The sequence below is a fragment of the Sphaerodactylus townsendi genome, linkage group LG07 (assembly GCF_021028975.2).
Source record: "Sphaerodactylus townsendi isolate TG3544 linkage group LG07, MPM_Stown_v2.3, whole genome shotgun sequence".
Classification (NCBI taxonomy): Eukaryota; Metazoa; Chordata; class Lepidosauria; order Squamata; family Sphaerodactylidae; genus Sphaerodactylus; species Sphaerodactylus townsendi.
Genome location: NC_059431.1, coordinates 117,547,216 through 117,559,411, shown reverse-complemented (window position 1 = coordinate 117,559,411; position 12,196 = coordinate 117,547,216). Strand labels below are relative to the sequence as shown.

Genomic DNA, 12,196 nt, shown 5'->3' with positions numbered 1-12,196 from the left:
AACATCATATATTGTAACATCCGGGGTAGGGATCTAAACTACCTGTAATTAGGAAAAAGACTGTTTCTGGTGGATCAGCATTTAAGGAGTTGAAGTACAATCTTATCAGGCAAAAAAAATCAATCTATGGGACCGTTCTCCACTTTAAAAGCTTCATTAGTAAGAAAGGGGAGTCAGACAGAGATTTATAAAATTGTGAATAGCCCTGGGCAAGTGGACAGGAAAACAGCATCCTCATATCACCAACCTGTCTAATTCTCAACATGGTCCCATCTGCATATATTTAAATCGACAGACTGGGGCCATTAATAGCAAGGCAGCTCTTTCTATAAACCCAAGAAAAGCCCCAGGCTTGCAGAAAAATCTGAAATCTTAAAAAAAGAAAGACAAAACAAAAACCTGGGGTGAGATTTTAAAAACCCAAAATAATTGAAGTAGGGCTTGTACCTTTAAAAAAAAACAAATGAAGTGGCTTTGTGGAGGTTGCTAAGAAATCACAACAATATTGTCAGCCTTCAGGCCTTGGTTTCGTCTAGTAAAAGGTAGAGAGGGAAAGGCTCTTTCCAGGCCTGTTTTAGACCTTTGCCAGAGGACTCATGATAGCCAGGTCCAGCGGCAACCACTGGCAGGGCCTGGCTGCTCGCTAGTATTCAAGAGCTGCCACTGCATGAAATCCAGTGTGGTGCATTGGTTAGTATTTCAGGTCGGGATGTGGGAGACCACGCCGCCATGGAAGCTCACTGGGTGACCTTGGACCAGTCACACAAACTCAGCCTAACCTACTGCACAGGTTTGTTGTGAGGATAAAAAGAAGGACCAGTAGAATAATGTAGGAGGCTTGGGGTCCCCATTGAAGAGAAAAATGGTGAATAAATGAATAAACTCATCTGAAAATTGGGGGGAGAAGTAGGTTGGGTAGCAGGAGGAAAAGAAGAGAAGAAAAAGAAGAGAGGATATAGGGGCTACCAGGGAAGGGAAAGAGGGGGCATCTTTTTCCCCCCATGTCCCTTCAATCACTATTTCCCCTGTCCCTCCTTCTGGCAGCCCCTATATCTTCTCCCCTTTTCTTGCTCCCTTCTCTCCTTTTCCTTCTACTAACCAAGACAGAATTTACTACTGAAAGGGACAGCAATGAGCACTGGCTTATATAGCTACGAAAAAGAGAGAGAGAGAGAGAGAAAGATTTATGAATTGGCCATGATAACTACACAGCATGTTCAGCATGCTTTATTAGTTACGGAGGACAAATAATAAGTTATAATTATTTTATTTAGTATCGTTTTAGTCTGCCCCGCCTTTAAGGAGTTCAAGGCAGGACACATTGTCCTCTCCCTTCCTGTCTGTGGCAAAGATTAGGCCGAGACTAGCCCAAGGTCACCCAGTGAGTGTCATGGTGAGTGGAGATTTGAGCCCAGATCCTAGTCAAACACCATCCACCATATTGTCTCTTCATGCCCTGGCTTTTGAACTTCCAGAGGCATCCAGATAGTATCTGCTGTAAATGGATGATGACAAAGCTGCTATCATGCTGTTGCTGGATACAGAACTACTCAGCAACATGCTGGGGAATCGGACCTAGTGATGAATATGAGTAGGTCACTATCTTGAAGATAAACACATGGAAATGGCAAGGTGTTCCCAGCTTCTCATAACCTATTACGGCGACAGCGGAATTCAAGTCACTGCTATAAAATGGTCAACTACCTTATATACTCACATATAAGTCTACTTTTTCAGCACTTTTTTGTGCTGAAAAAGCCTCCCCTCGACTTATACGCGAGTGAGGGTCCCACTTAATTATTGTGTGGCATTCTCCCTCTCCCGTCTTCACTCTCTCCTGCCTTCTTCTCTGCCTTCCCCCTTTCAGCTGCTTTTTCTGCCTCTGCTTTGCCCTGCTCTGCCTTCTTCTCTGCCTCCCCCCTTTCAGCCACCTTCTCTGCTTCGCTCTCCTCTGCCTTCTTCTCTGCCTTCCCCCTTTCACCCACTTTCTCTGCCTCTGCAGCCTTCTCGGCAGCGGCCGGCCCCTGGCTCTCGGCGGGTGACAGCCAGTCGACCTGGGTGAGCTGGACAAGCTGCGGGATGGAGAGGTCGGTGGCAGAGACCTTGGGATTGGTGAGATGGTGGGTCAGTGGCAGAAACCCCCAAATAGCACCTGACCGTGTCTATTTTTATTTTTGAAATTTACCAGTAGCTGCTGCATTTCCCACCCTAGACTTACACTCGAGTCAATAAGTTTTCCCAGTTTTTTGTGGTAAAATTAGGTGCCACAACTTATATTCGGGTGAACTTATACATGAGTATATACTGTATATCAAGGCAAATATTGTGAAGTATGAAGACCCGGCGATAATCGACGGAACTGCGTTTATGAATGGGACCTTCAGACTGGATTGGGCACTCCCTTGATTGCTCTCTGTTCTAGTAGCATGAAGAAACGAGGGCAAAATCCAGGCACCAGGATTAATCACGCTTTCAGCTCCTTTCTGCTTCCTTCCTTGCTGTTCTTGCTTCCAAGCCAAGCTGAGGGGCTGTCAGAAGTTTGTTGAATATCTCACATTGGGAGGATCGAAGGCTCGATGTCATCCACCCGGAGTCCCAGTTAGAAAACCCTGTAGGGTTTTCAATAAACTAAGGCTAGGTCCCGGATTTGCCTGAATCACTGCTGTCTTCTTTCTAGTCGCATCCCTAAACAAGTACTAATAACACAGTTCCACAAAAGCACTTGCCAGTGGCAAGGATGTTTTCAGCCTGGTGCGTGAGTTTTTAAGGTCAAGGAGTTTGCTGCACTGGGCTCTTAAGACTCTCTCAGCACTAGGAACACAAAACTATTATTTTAATTGTCCATCAAGGATTTCTTGTGCATCCAAAAAAACCTGCTTTCCTTACTGCTACTGTTGTCACAGCTTGCTGCTTTCCTTTCTATCATTGGCCAAAAAGAACAAGACAAAGTATAACACCAATACTAAAAGTAACCTATTTTGCCCATCCCAGGGTGATGGAGACTTTAAAAAAAACCCTAATCAGATTTGAAACTGATTTGAATTAAAAACAAAATTTCAAACCCAACAGGAGATTCAGTAGGGATACGGCATGGCTTCATGATACTATCAGACTAGTATCAAACACACATTTAAATCGCTGCTCTGCCATGCTAACTACCTGGGTGATCTTGGGGAAGTCACATGCTTTCACCATCACCCACCTCACAGGGTTGTTGTGAGGATAAAATGTAGAGAGAAGCCATATTAAAGTGAGATCATGTGCAAATATCTTATTATATAACTGAGCACTGTGTTCTTGACGATGAACCAGAAAGTTACAGGGAATTGTAGTCATCTGGGCCCAGATTCCAGCTCCTCCTGGAGGGGCAAGAACTACACTTCCCAGCAATTCTTGCTGTAGGAAGCCATACTGCCCTTCTCCCACCACTACGTGCTTCTCCTTAGTATGTGTGTGGGGGGAATTTGTAAGTAAGCTTTTTAAAAAAATTGAATAATTAAGATAGGTTTTCATTATCAATTGTAAATTGTGGGACCAAATGGGGAGGAAAGGCAAGAGGGGTTGGCCCCCTTGGTGGGCACCATTCTCTCTCCAACAGTTTTGTAGAGCCCGTTGTATTTGTTCGTACAACGGGCTTTACTGCTAGCACTGATATAAGTTCCACTGTGAACAGGAAGTCACTTTCTTAAACTGAGCCAGCTTATTGATAAAAAGGCTGGACTCCATGGGTCTAGACTGGCAGTGGAGTTCAAGGGAACTCACAGCCATTGTGCCAGATATCTCCCCAACCACCCCTTCCGCAAGAACATCAAGTGTTTGAATTTGTTTGCAGCTACAAAATAGACTCCAAAATAAGTGACAGCCCCTTTCTCCTTACCTGGAAAAACTGTACCCAAAAAAGTGGACACACTGAATTCTTGCCACGAAAACATGTTATCCTTTACGTTGCCCAAGAACTCATTTTTTAAAAACCTGTCAGTTCGCTTTTGTGATAAATTACTTCATTCAGGCTTCCAAAATTAACTATTTTGCAGCAACTGTGCAGTGTTTATAATGACTTCATTATAATGACTTCACTGTACAGCACGTACGTCTTGTGATACAAGCAAAATCCCAAATTAATTGGCTTAAAGAACTTGGCATTCTAAGAACATTTCCTTTCCAGAAAAGGTACATGTTGTACAATACCTGAGAATTATGAAAATTATTGATTTGCTGAAAAAAATTAAGTTTGAAATGGCAAATGGGTAAAAGAAATTGCAAAACAGTTTTAAGGCAATGTATTTCATATATTCGTTAAGATCGATAAAACTGAAGATGGGAAGTTGAATTCCTCAGAATCATAGAGGTGGGAGAGACCACAAGGGCCACTGGGTTCCACCTCCTGCCATGCAGGAGAACATACTTAATCTACAGATTAACTGATTGTTGCAAGCAATAATACAGTGACAGATTTTACATTACAGCTGGCTAGTAGAAAACAGTAGTGGGCTAATAAGCAAGCCACACCCTACAGATCACTAACCTTCTTATAAAGGGATTACAACTGTTGCATAACGGGACCCTCGCCAGGTCACCTTTATAAGGGAATTGGACTATATGCCTGCTGTCGCTTTCACTGTATCCAGCCCTGTCCATTCAGCATATTGCCGTTCCTTAAACAGGTCCCCCCTCCTTTGCATGTCACCGTCACCCCTCCCTTCCCTCTCCCCTCCCTCACTCCCTGTCCCTTGCATGCCACCCCTTCTTTCCTTCCCCCTCCCTCTGCTAGGGTGGGTGGGCCAGATCCAGATGCCGGGGCCCCTCCCCTTCCTTGCATGCCACCCCACACTCCCTCCCCCTCCTTCCCTCCCCCTATCTCACAAGAAGTCGCTTTCTGTAATCCTAGTTCTAATGAATGAATTGTTCACTGGATTTTTTACGCTGTCTGATCAAATTTTTTATGTTCTGCAATCTACCTTGAGTCTCAGCGAGAAAGGAGAATGTAAATAAAAATGTGTATATGTCTATCATACAAGGCCACCTGATCCCGTCCCTAAGGCCAAAAATACCAGCCGACCAGAACCTGCTTGCCTGCAAAGCTCTCCTGCCCACCCACCCCGCTGCATGTGAGGGCAAGATGAGAGAAAATAAGGCACAGGGTCTTTTCAGTGATGGCACTGCCGCTGCAGAATGCTCTCCCCACGCAGGTTCACCAGGAACCTAGACTTTTGGGTTGTCCTAAAATAACACTCCTGTTTTTTTGCAGGGTTTTTGCTAAGAATTGTGTGCTGTTTTTCTCTCCTCTCCAGTGAAAGAAAGCTGCTCTCCTTTGTTTATTGCTGCACCTTCTGATCACATTCTCCCAGTTCGGGTTTCTTCCACCACTCCGGATTTTACGGGTTTTTGGGTACCGATAAAATGTTTAGGAAAATCTGCTGATGCTCACTGGAATGGGTTTTATGTGGTAGATTTTGGAAATTTTAAAAATTATTCATACTGATGTTATTTTGTTTGGAAGACGTCTCAAATGTTGAATGTCTACTCTAGGATATCATTTTATTTTGAAAATTAACATTGTCTATAGTCCAGTTTTCAGTGCCACACTTATTGGCATGACCACAAAATGTAAAGCACAATGAGCCACTTAGCAGTTGTTGAACAAAGAACACAGTGCCTTTCGAGGATATGATCCGTGGCACCGAGAGATGGAGGATCACTAGAGTGTTTGAGCTGCTGTGAGCACTGCAACTTTGACACCACAAAAATGTGCAAAGTGTACACATGTACTGCAGCAAACTTCCCCTTCCTTCTACCCTCTTTGCTGGCTTAGCAATTTATTCAGCATCAATTCACTGAGCGTTTGGCTGGATGTTATTTGCTAGTCATCCCATCCAAATTTGGAAGAGGTGTTTCCACATATCCCATTTCTCATTGACAAGGACAAATTGCTATTAAACATATGTTAATGAGATCATCCTAAAACAGGCCACAAATTAGACTTCACCAAACTGTAAACAGAGCTACCAGCACTCTGGCGTGAACCATCTTAAAACCTAGCAAAGGTAGTCTTTGGAAACAAATTGTTGCCATGTTTTTCATCAACTAAATACTCTCTCTTGTGAGAGAGGCTACTATGGTCTTCTCTTTCACTGGCTTTCTACAACCTCTGTCCCCAGCTGTCCTTCACTTCAGATAATTTCTGTGCTATATGCTGAACTGCCTTCAAGTTATTGCTTACACCTATGTGTTCAGCAAGAACTGCCTCAGAAAGCCAAAATAAGTAGCTGGATATACTCTGTACAGAGAAATCTGTTTGTTCCCAAATGCCAAACCAACTAAACAAGAGCATCAGTAAAGAGAAGGGAAATATTTGCTGTCAGGAGCAAGAAAGGCAGAAAGTAGCAATGACAATAAACGAGCAGAAAATATACGCTGGTCAGGAATTAGTGTATATAAACATGACAGGAGTTTGATTCGACATGTCTTGACAAGAGATTTAAGTAATTTCCAGTCTGGTTTTAGGTGTGTTTACTCAGACATAAATCTTGTATGGGTTAATAGGATTTACACTCGTTCATATGCATAAGTTAGAACCTTTAAATATTTACTGCTCGCTCAAACTGGAGAACGCAGAGGCTGCCATTCTAGAAACAATTGTGATACTTAATCGAAATCAAACTAGGTGCAAAACAGATGAAGTGGAAAAAAGTTATCAGAACCTTTCATGTAAAGAGCGGGACGCATGCACCTAACCATTTCAAAATAGAGGCTCTTATTTCCTTAACTGTATGCCTGTTTATCTAACAATTGTTCTGGATTGCATTCAGATGGGGCAAAGTTAAAAAGCTGCAGTTTTCAAGTAGAAAATCTATGGCTGAAATTGAAAGAACCTGCGCTTGCTAGAAAGTTCCATGGTGAGCAGGTACCTTTGCTTCCCTGAAAATGAAAATTCTTACACCAAGGTACTTTTATTAGTTGTTCTGGCCGTACACGGATGGCACCTAACATTTTCATAGTGTTCAAGATATTGACATTGTTCTGAATATTTTTCAGGCTCACATTCATGAACCTGCTATGGAAGCACAGAAAAGTAAGTATCACAAAGCTTCCCAACCTGCATACAAACTCTTATCACATTATATAAAAATGTGCACGCACTTAAAGTAGCCTTCTGTCTATATATTTTCAGGGGTGGGGGGATCAGTACCTTAGGAATGTAACACAGTGAAGATAAAGGCATGTGGGATAGTTTGCTCAGACAACCCTGTAGACCAGCGACAAGGGCCCACAAGACCCGCCTCCTTATATCTGCTTTCTCTTGTCTCCCCCAAAAAACCCTTCCAGAGTATACCTTTGCCACCCACCAGTGTAGAAGGACAGGTGCTGGAACATCTGTGAACAACCCACCAGACAACAACAGCTACTAGAGATGAATACTGGTATCTTGTTCAGTATCCCGTGAAAATCGAGAATGCCAACTTTCTTGGAGGACCATTTGTGAACAAATGCAGGAGGGAGGGTGGTACGCCCCCCATCCCTGCAGCTGTCAGGGGGGAGTCGAGCAGCATAGCGCAGCTTTCCCTACAGCGAACCTATTTCAGGGCTCTTCAAACAGATTTGTTTAACAGCTGCTGTTACTGTAATAAATTTTAAAGACACTCTAGTTACGCTGACTAAACAAGCAAATTGAGTATTATACTAGCTTTGATTTTCAAATATACGCTGGTCTGGCCAAATAATCAAGTCTATTAAAAGCACTGATAACTCCCAAACCCTGACTGATGTACAACAGCCTCGTCAGTAGCTGCTGCTTATTTACAATGCCTCCGTATCTTCAGTTCCAGTGGCTGAATAGGCAAAAAGCAAAAAGTCTGTTCATACTGTGCGCGTGCACACACCAATAAACACAGCAAATTAAAAAAAACACACACAATTCTTATTTTGAAAGTTAGAAGAGGCTTTAGGTTAGGGACAGAAACCTACCTGACTTGAATTTTAAGCTCAAACTTTCTGCCAGAAATGCCAAGAAAGGCATTTCCTAGCACTATGAAGAAGCCTCAGAACATATTTCTCTTGTTTACTTAACTTATGGAAACTGCTGGATTAAAAAGCAACTGCTTATATTCCAGAAGTCAGAAAGGATTACAGGGGAAGCAGTATATTGCACATATATCACAATCAGCTAGACAGTCTCTAAAAATCTGCATTCCAATTGCTTTCCCCTGCTACTTATTTCAAAACATTTCCTTAAACGCAGTAAGCTGGGAATATTTGCTTCATCCCCCATCTTCTCCACTGGGAATCCAAAGTGGTTTACACTGTTCCCTATTTTATCCTCTCAACAGGTGTGTGAGGTAGATCACACTGCGAGCGTTTGACTATACGCTGTCTCACCAGAAGAAAAACAAAACAAAACTGTAACTTCATTTGTCCCATGCAGGACCATCTTTGTTTTAGATTGCTCCATTTGGGTCCTAGGGCCTGAATGAAGTTACAATTTGTTTTTTTCTTTTGGTGAGACACAGTATAGCTCAGGGATCTGCAACCTGTGGCTCTCCAGATGTTCATGGACTACAAATCCCATCAACCCCTGCCAGCATGGCCAACTGGAGAGCCACATCTGGAGAGCCACAGGTTGCAGACTCCTGGAACAGCCCATGGCGGAGTACTAGAATGCAGGAGTAAAGCAGATCCAGAACCAACAAAAGGAAGTATGAACTAGTTCAACAAGCAATTAAATTATGGAATTTACTGCCACCAGACATAGTGATGGCCAGGGGCATACGCAGATTTGTCAAGGGACTAGACAGTCTCCCGGAGAAGAGATCCATCAATGGCTATCAGACACAGAGAAATAAAAGTTACAGCCACACCAACAACAAGAAAAAGTCTCAGATTGTATGTTTTCTTTTTTGGTCCTCCAAGGCAACAGGCTGGTCACTGTGAGACAGGATGCTGAACTAGATGGACCAGTGGCCAGATTCACCAAGGCTCTTCATATTCAATCTCTGCACTTACAGGTGCAAGGCTACTAAGAGAGCCAGTGTGATTTAACAGTTAGTGTCTGACTATGAACTGTCAGGCCCAGGTTCAAGCCACACACACCTTCCTTGTATACAATCAGACCACTGGTCTAAGCAGATCCAACAGCGGGAGAGATCTTCCTCGTCACCTAAACTTGCCCCCGTTTGAAACACGTGTTCCACAACCAAACTACAGTTTCACTGAAAATGTCCACTCAGACATGAACCTTTCCGGCAGACCTTAAACCAATCAACCATTTCCTCAACCTCACCTTCTTTAAAGGGTGGTCATGAAGACAAAACTAGAGTAAAAAAATAACAGAGGGCTTTAAGTTCCTTGGAGAGGAATCTAAACCAGCGGCAGGATGGAAAATTAGAAAAGGTCTTCTTCTAACCTGGTCACTGCCAAAGTCAAGAGAGTCACCACCAATGGATGCAGTGAAAGCCATGCTCATCAAAGGAGATTAGACAGAATGGCTGTTCTAGGTTTCCTCAGCTGTGTGGCCATGGCCTGGACCAGGCGTCTGCAACCTGTGGCTCTCCAGTTGTTAATGGACTACAATTCCCATCAGCCCCTGCATGCTGGCAGGGGGCTGATGGGAATTGTGGTCCATGAACATCTGGAGAGCCACAGGTTGCAGACCCTGGACGCTTTTGTTTCTAACGTTTTGCCTTTGGAGGTATGTCACAGCTAGATGTGTTTCTCTCTGTGGCAGAATCACAGAGGGCAGGTCTATCAGTAACTATTAGTCTTCATGGTGAATAAAGGGAACCTCCACATTCAGAGGCAGTCAACACACATGAACCTGCTTTATAATGAATCAGAACCTCAATTCATCAAGATCCAGACTCAGACTGGCAGCTGCTCTCCAGGCTCCCAAGCAGAAGATTTTCCCATCGTTGACAACCTGTTCTTGTCAAGCGGAAGCACCAGGGATCAAACTAGGTGATTTCTGCATTATTTATTAATCGTTCATTCATTATTTAGATTCATTCCCCGCCCTTTACAACCGTCTCAGGGCGGGTTACAATAAAAGCCATAATAAAATCACATACAGCATGACAATAAAACCAATCAACCATACAACATGACAACCATACAACATGACAATAAAACCAAACCTAAAACCATTATGCGTTCTAAACTAAAGCATTCCCACACCTAACCACCCCCAAAAGTGGGAGGGGTATACAGGCCACTCTGAATTCCTCCCCATCCCGGTGGAAATCAATCAAACAAGCAGGCAAAGAGGCTCGTTTTCAGCAGCTACTGAAACTCCGAGAAGGCACCAGACGGGCCTCTACCTGGACGGCATTCTATAATGCAGGGGCCACTGTTTAGAAGGCCCTGTGGGCTTCCCCCCACCTTCAAAGGGGGTGGGACTGCCCGGTGGGCCTCCCCCTCTGACATCAGTGCCTAGACAGGAATGGGCAGCTGTGTTCTGTAAAGTATTCAGGACCAAAACCGTTTAGGACTTTAGGGCTTTATAAGTGAGCACCAGCACTTTGAATTGTGTGACAAGCAGAGACACCCCACTGAGCTACGGCCTCTCTGGCTGCTTCTGCGCCCCGGTGTTGTCCCTCCCTGGTCACCGGTCGGCCTGTGCGTTACGCAGGATGCTGGGCCAGACGGACCACCGGGCAGATACAGCAGGGCCCGCCTTAGGAGGCACCGAAGTCCGTTCCCACCTTCAGTCGGGAGAAACAGGCGCCTCTCTCACCCAAGGCTTCGTAGGGCCGGCCTTTTGTACCCCAGAGTATCGCGGCTTCCGCTGGGCGCAGGCGGAGAGCGTGAGGGCGGGGGCGGCGTCCGGAGCCGTGTGGGGAGGGGGGCTTTCCCGGTCGTCCACCTGGCTCCCGCGGGCCCACTCTGAGACACGACGACGACGACGCCCCCCCGCCCCGAGCCACACCCGCCCCTCCCGGCTTCCCTCTCGGCCCACCGGCCGCTCCTCACCCGCCTCCCGCTCTCGGTACCTGCCAGCCCGGCCGGCCGTTGAGGCGGCCTCGTGCTGCGGAGGAAGGGGGGGGGGATCCTCCTTCTCCGGGCCGCTCCCTCCGCCACTCAGTCCTTGCGCGGCGAAGCCGGCTGCGACGGCCCCCAGTGCGCATGCGCCGCTGCGCCAGCCATTTGGCGCAGCTTCCGTCTACCTGTTAGGTTAAAGCCCGCCGACTCGAGGAAGTCGGCCCCGCCCACACACGCTTGGTCGCTTAGCAACCCGCAGGGAGAGGCGGCCAATCGCACGCCGCGCACGCAACACGCCATGGAGCGACAGACGCCGCGACGCGCTTTTCTTAGATCTCAGGCTGTCACCGAAGGGAGAGGCGTAGATTCAAAGGCGGGCGTAGGAAACTTCCGGTTTCCGATTGACAGACCTGGGCAAAGAAACAAGATAGGGCATCATAGAGATTTGGGAGGTGGAGCGGCTGTTCGGTTTTTTTTTAATTGGCGCGCCTGGTATGCGGCGGAATCGGAAAGTTCTAACGTGCGTTACTGTGTCTCCCCTCCTCTTCGGTGATCGACCGGCGGAGGGTTTTTTGCGGCAGTTGCGTGGCAATGCATTCTGGGTGTTGTAGTTTGATGCGCCCCAGAGCAGTTTATTCATAGGCACGGCAACCCTCGGTCGATCTGCGCATGCACTTGTCTCAGTTCATTTATATTATTATTTATGGGAGGCTGGACGTAGCGTTAACAATTATCTCTTATCCTACTGATATTTATCTTTTTTTTACATTATATCTGTAATTTTCCAGTAAGATTGTTAGAAGTAAAAAAAAAAGATTGTTGGGGGAATATATTGCTAGATAACAAATGTTCAGACTCCTAATTTTTATCAACATCCTAAAGGAATGTATTTTTATTTATTTTAATAATGTTATTGATTTTGTATTAGAAAGAATAATAGTGTGCAAGTAAGTAGACCTTTACAGATAGAAAGCCAAAAATTAAATCTGTATGAAAAATGAATTTTGATATGTATTGCATTCTAAATTTCTCAAAAGAAATACATGCAGAAATAAAATATATTGCAAATTAAATTTCAAATGGACTGTTTTAAAATGTTTTATTTATTTTATATTGAAAAGAATAACAGAATGTAAAATAATTATAATAGACCTTTACAGAAAATCATAGCCAAAAATTAAATCTTTATAAAAATGGATATTTATTGCATTCTATTAAAATTAAA

General features: G+C 44.7%; 1 protein-coding gene across 2 annotated transcripts in view; it reads right to left on the bottom strand.

The window, feature by feature from the left end:
* KPNA1 (karyopherin subunit alpha 1) overlaps positions 1–11,169 on the bottom strand; it is a 43,723-nt gene extending 32,554 nt beyond the window's left edge. The window contains exon 1 of one of the 2 annotated variants that reach the window (XM_048503278.1): positions 10,963–11,169. The gene's annotated coding sequence lies outside the window, so the exon portion shown is untranslated. The remainder of the gene's footprint in view (positions 1–10,962) is intronic. The other variant, XM_048503277.1, reaches the window with a different exon arrangement.
* Between the last annotated feature and the right edge of the window lie 1,027 nt (positions 11,170–12,196).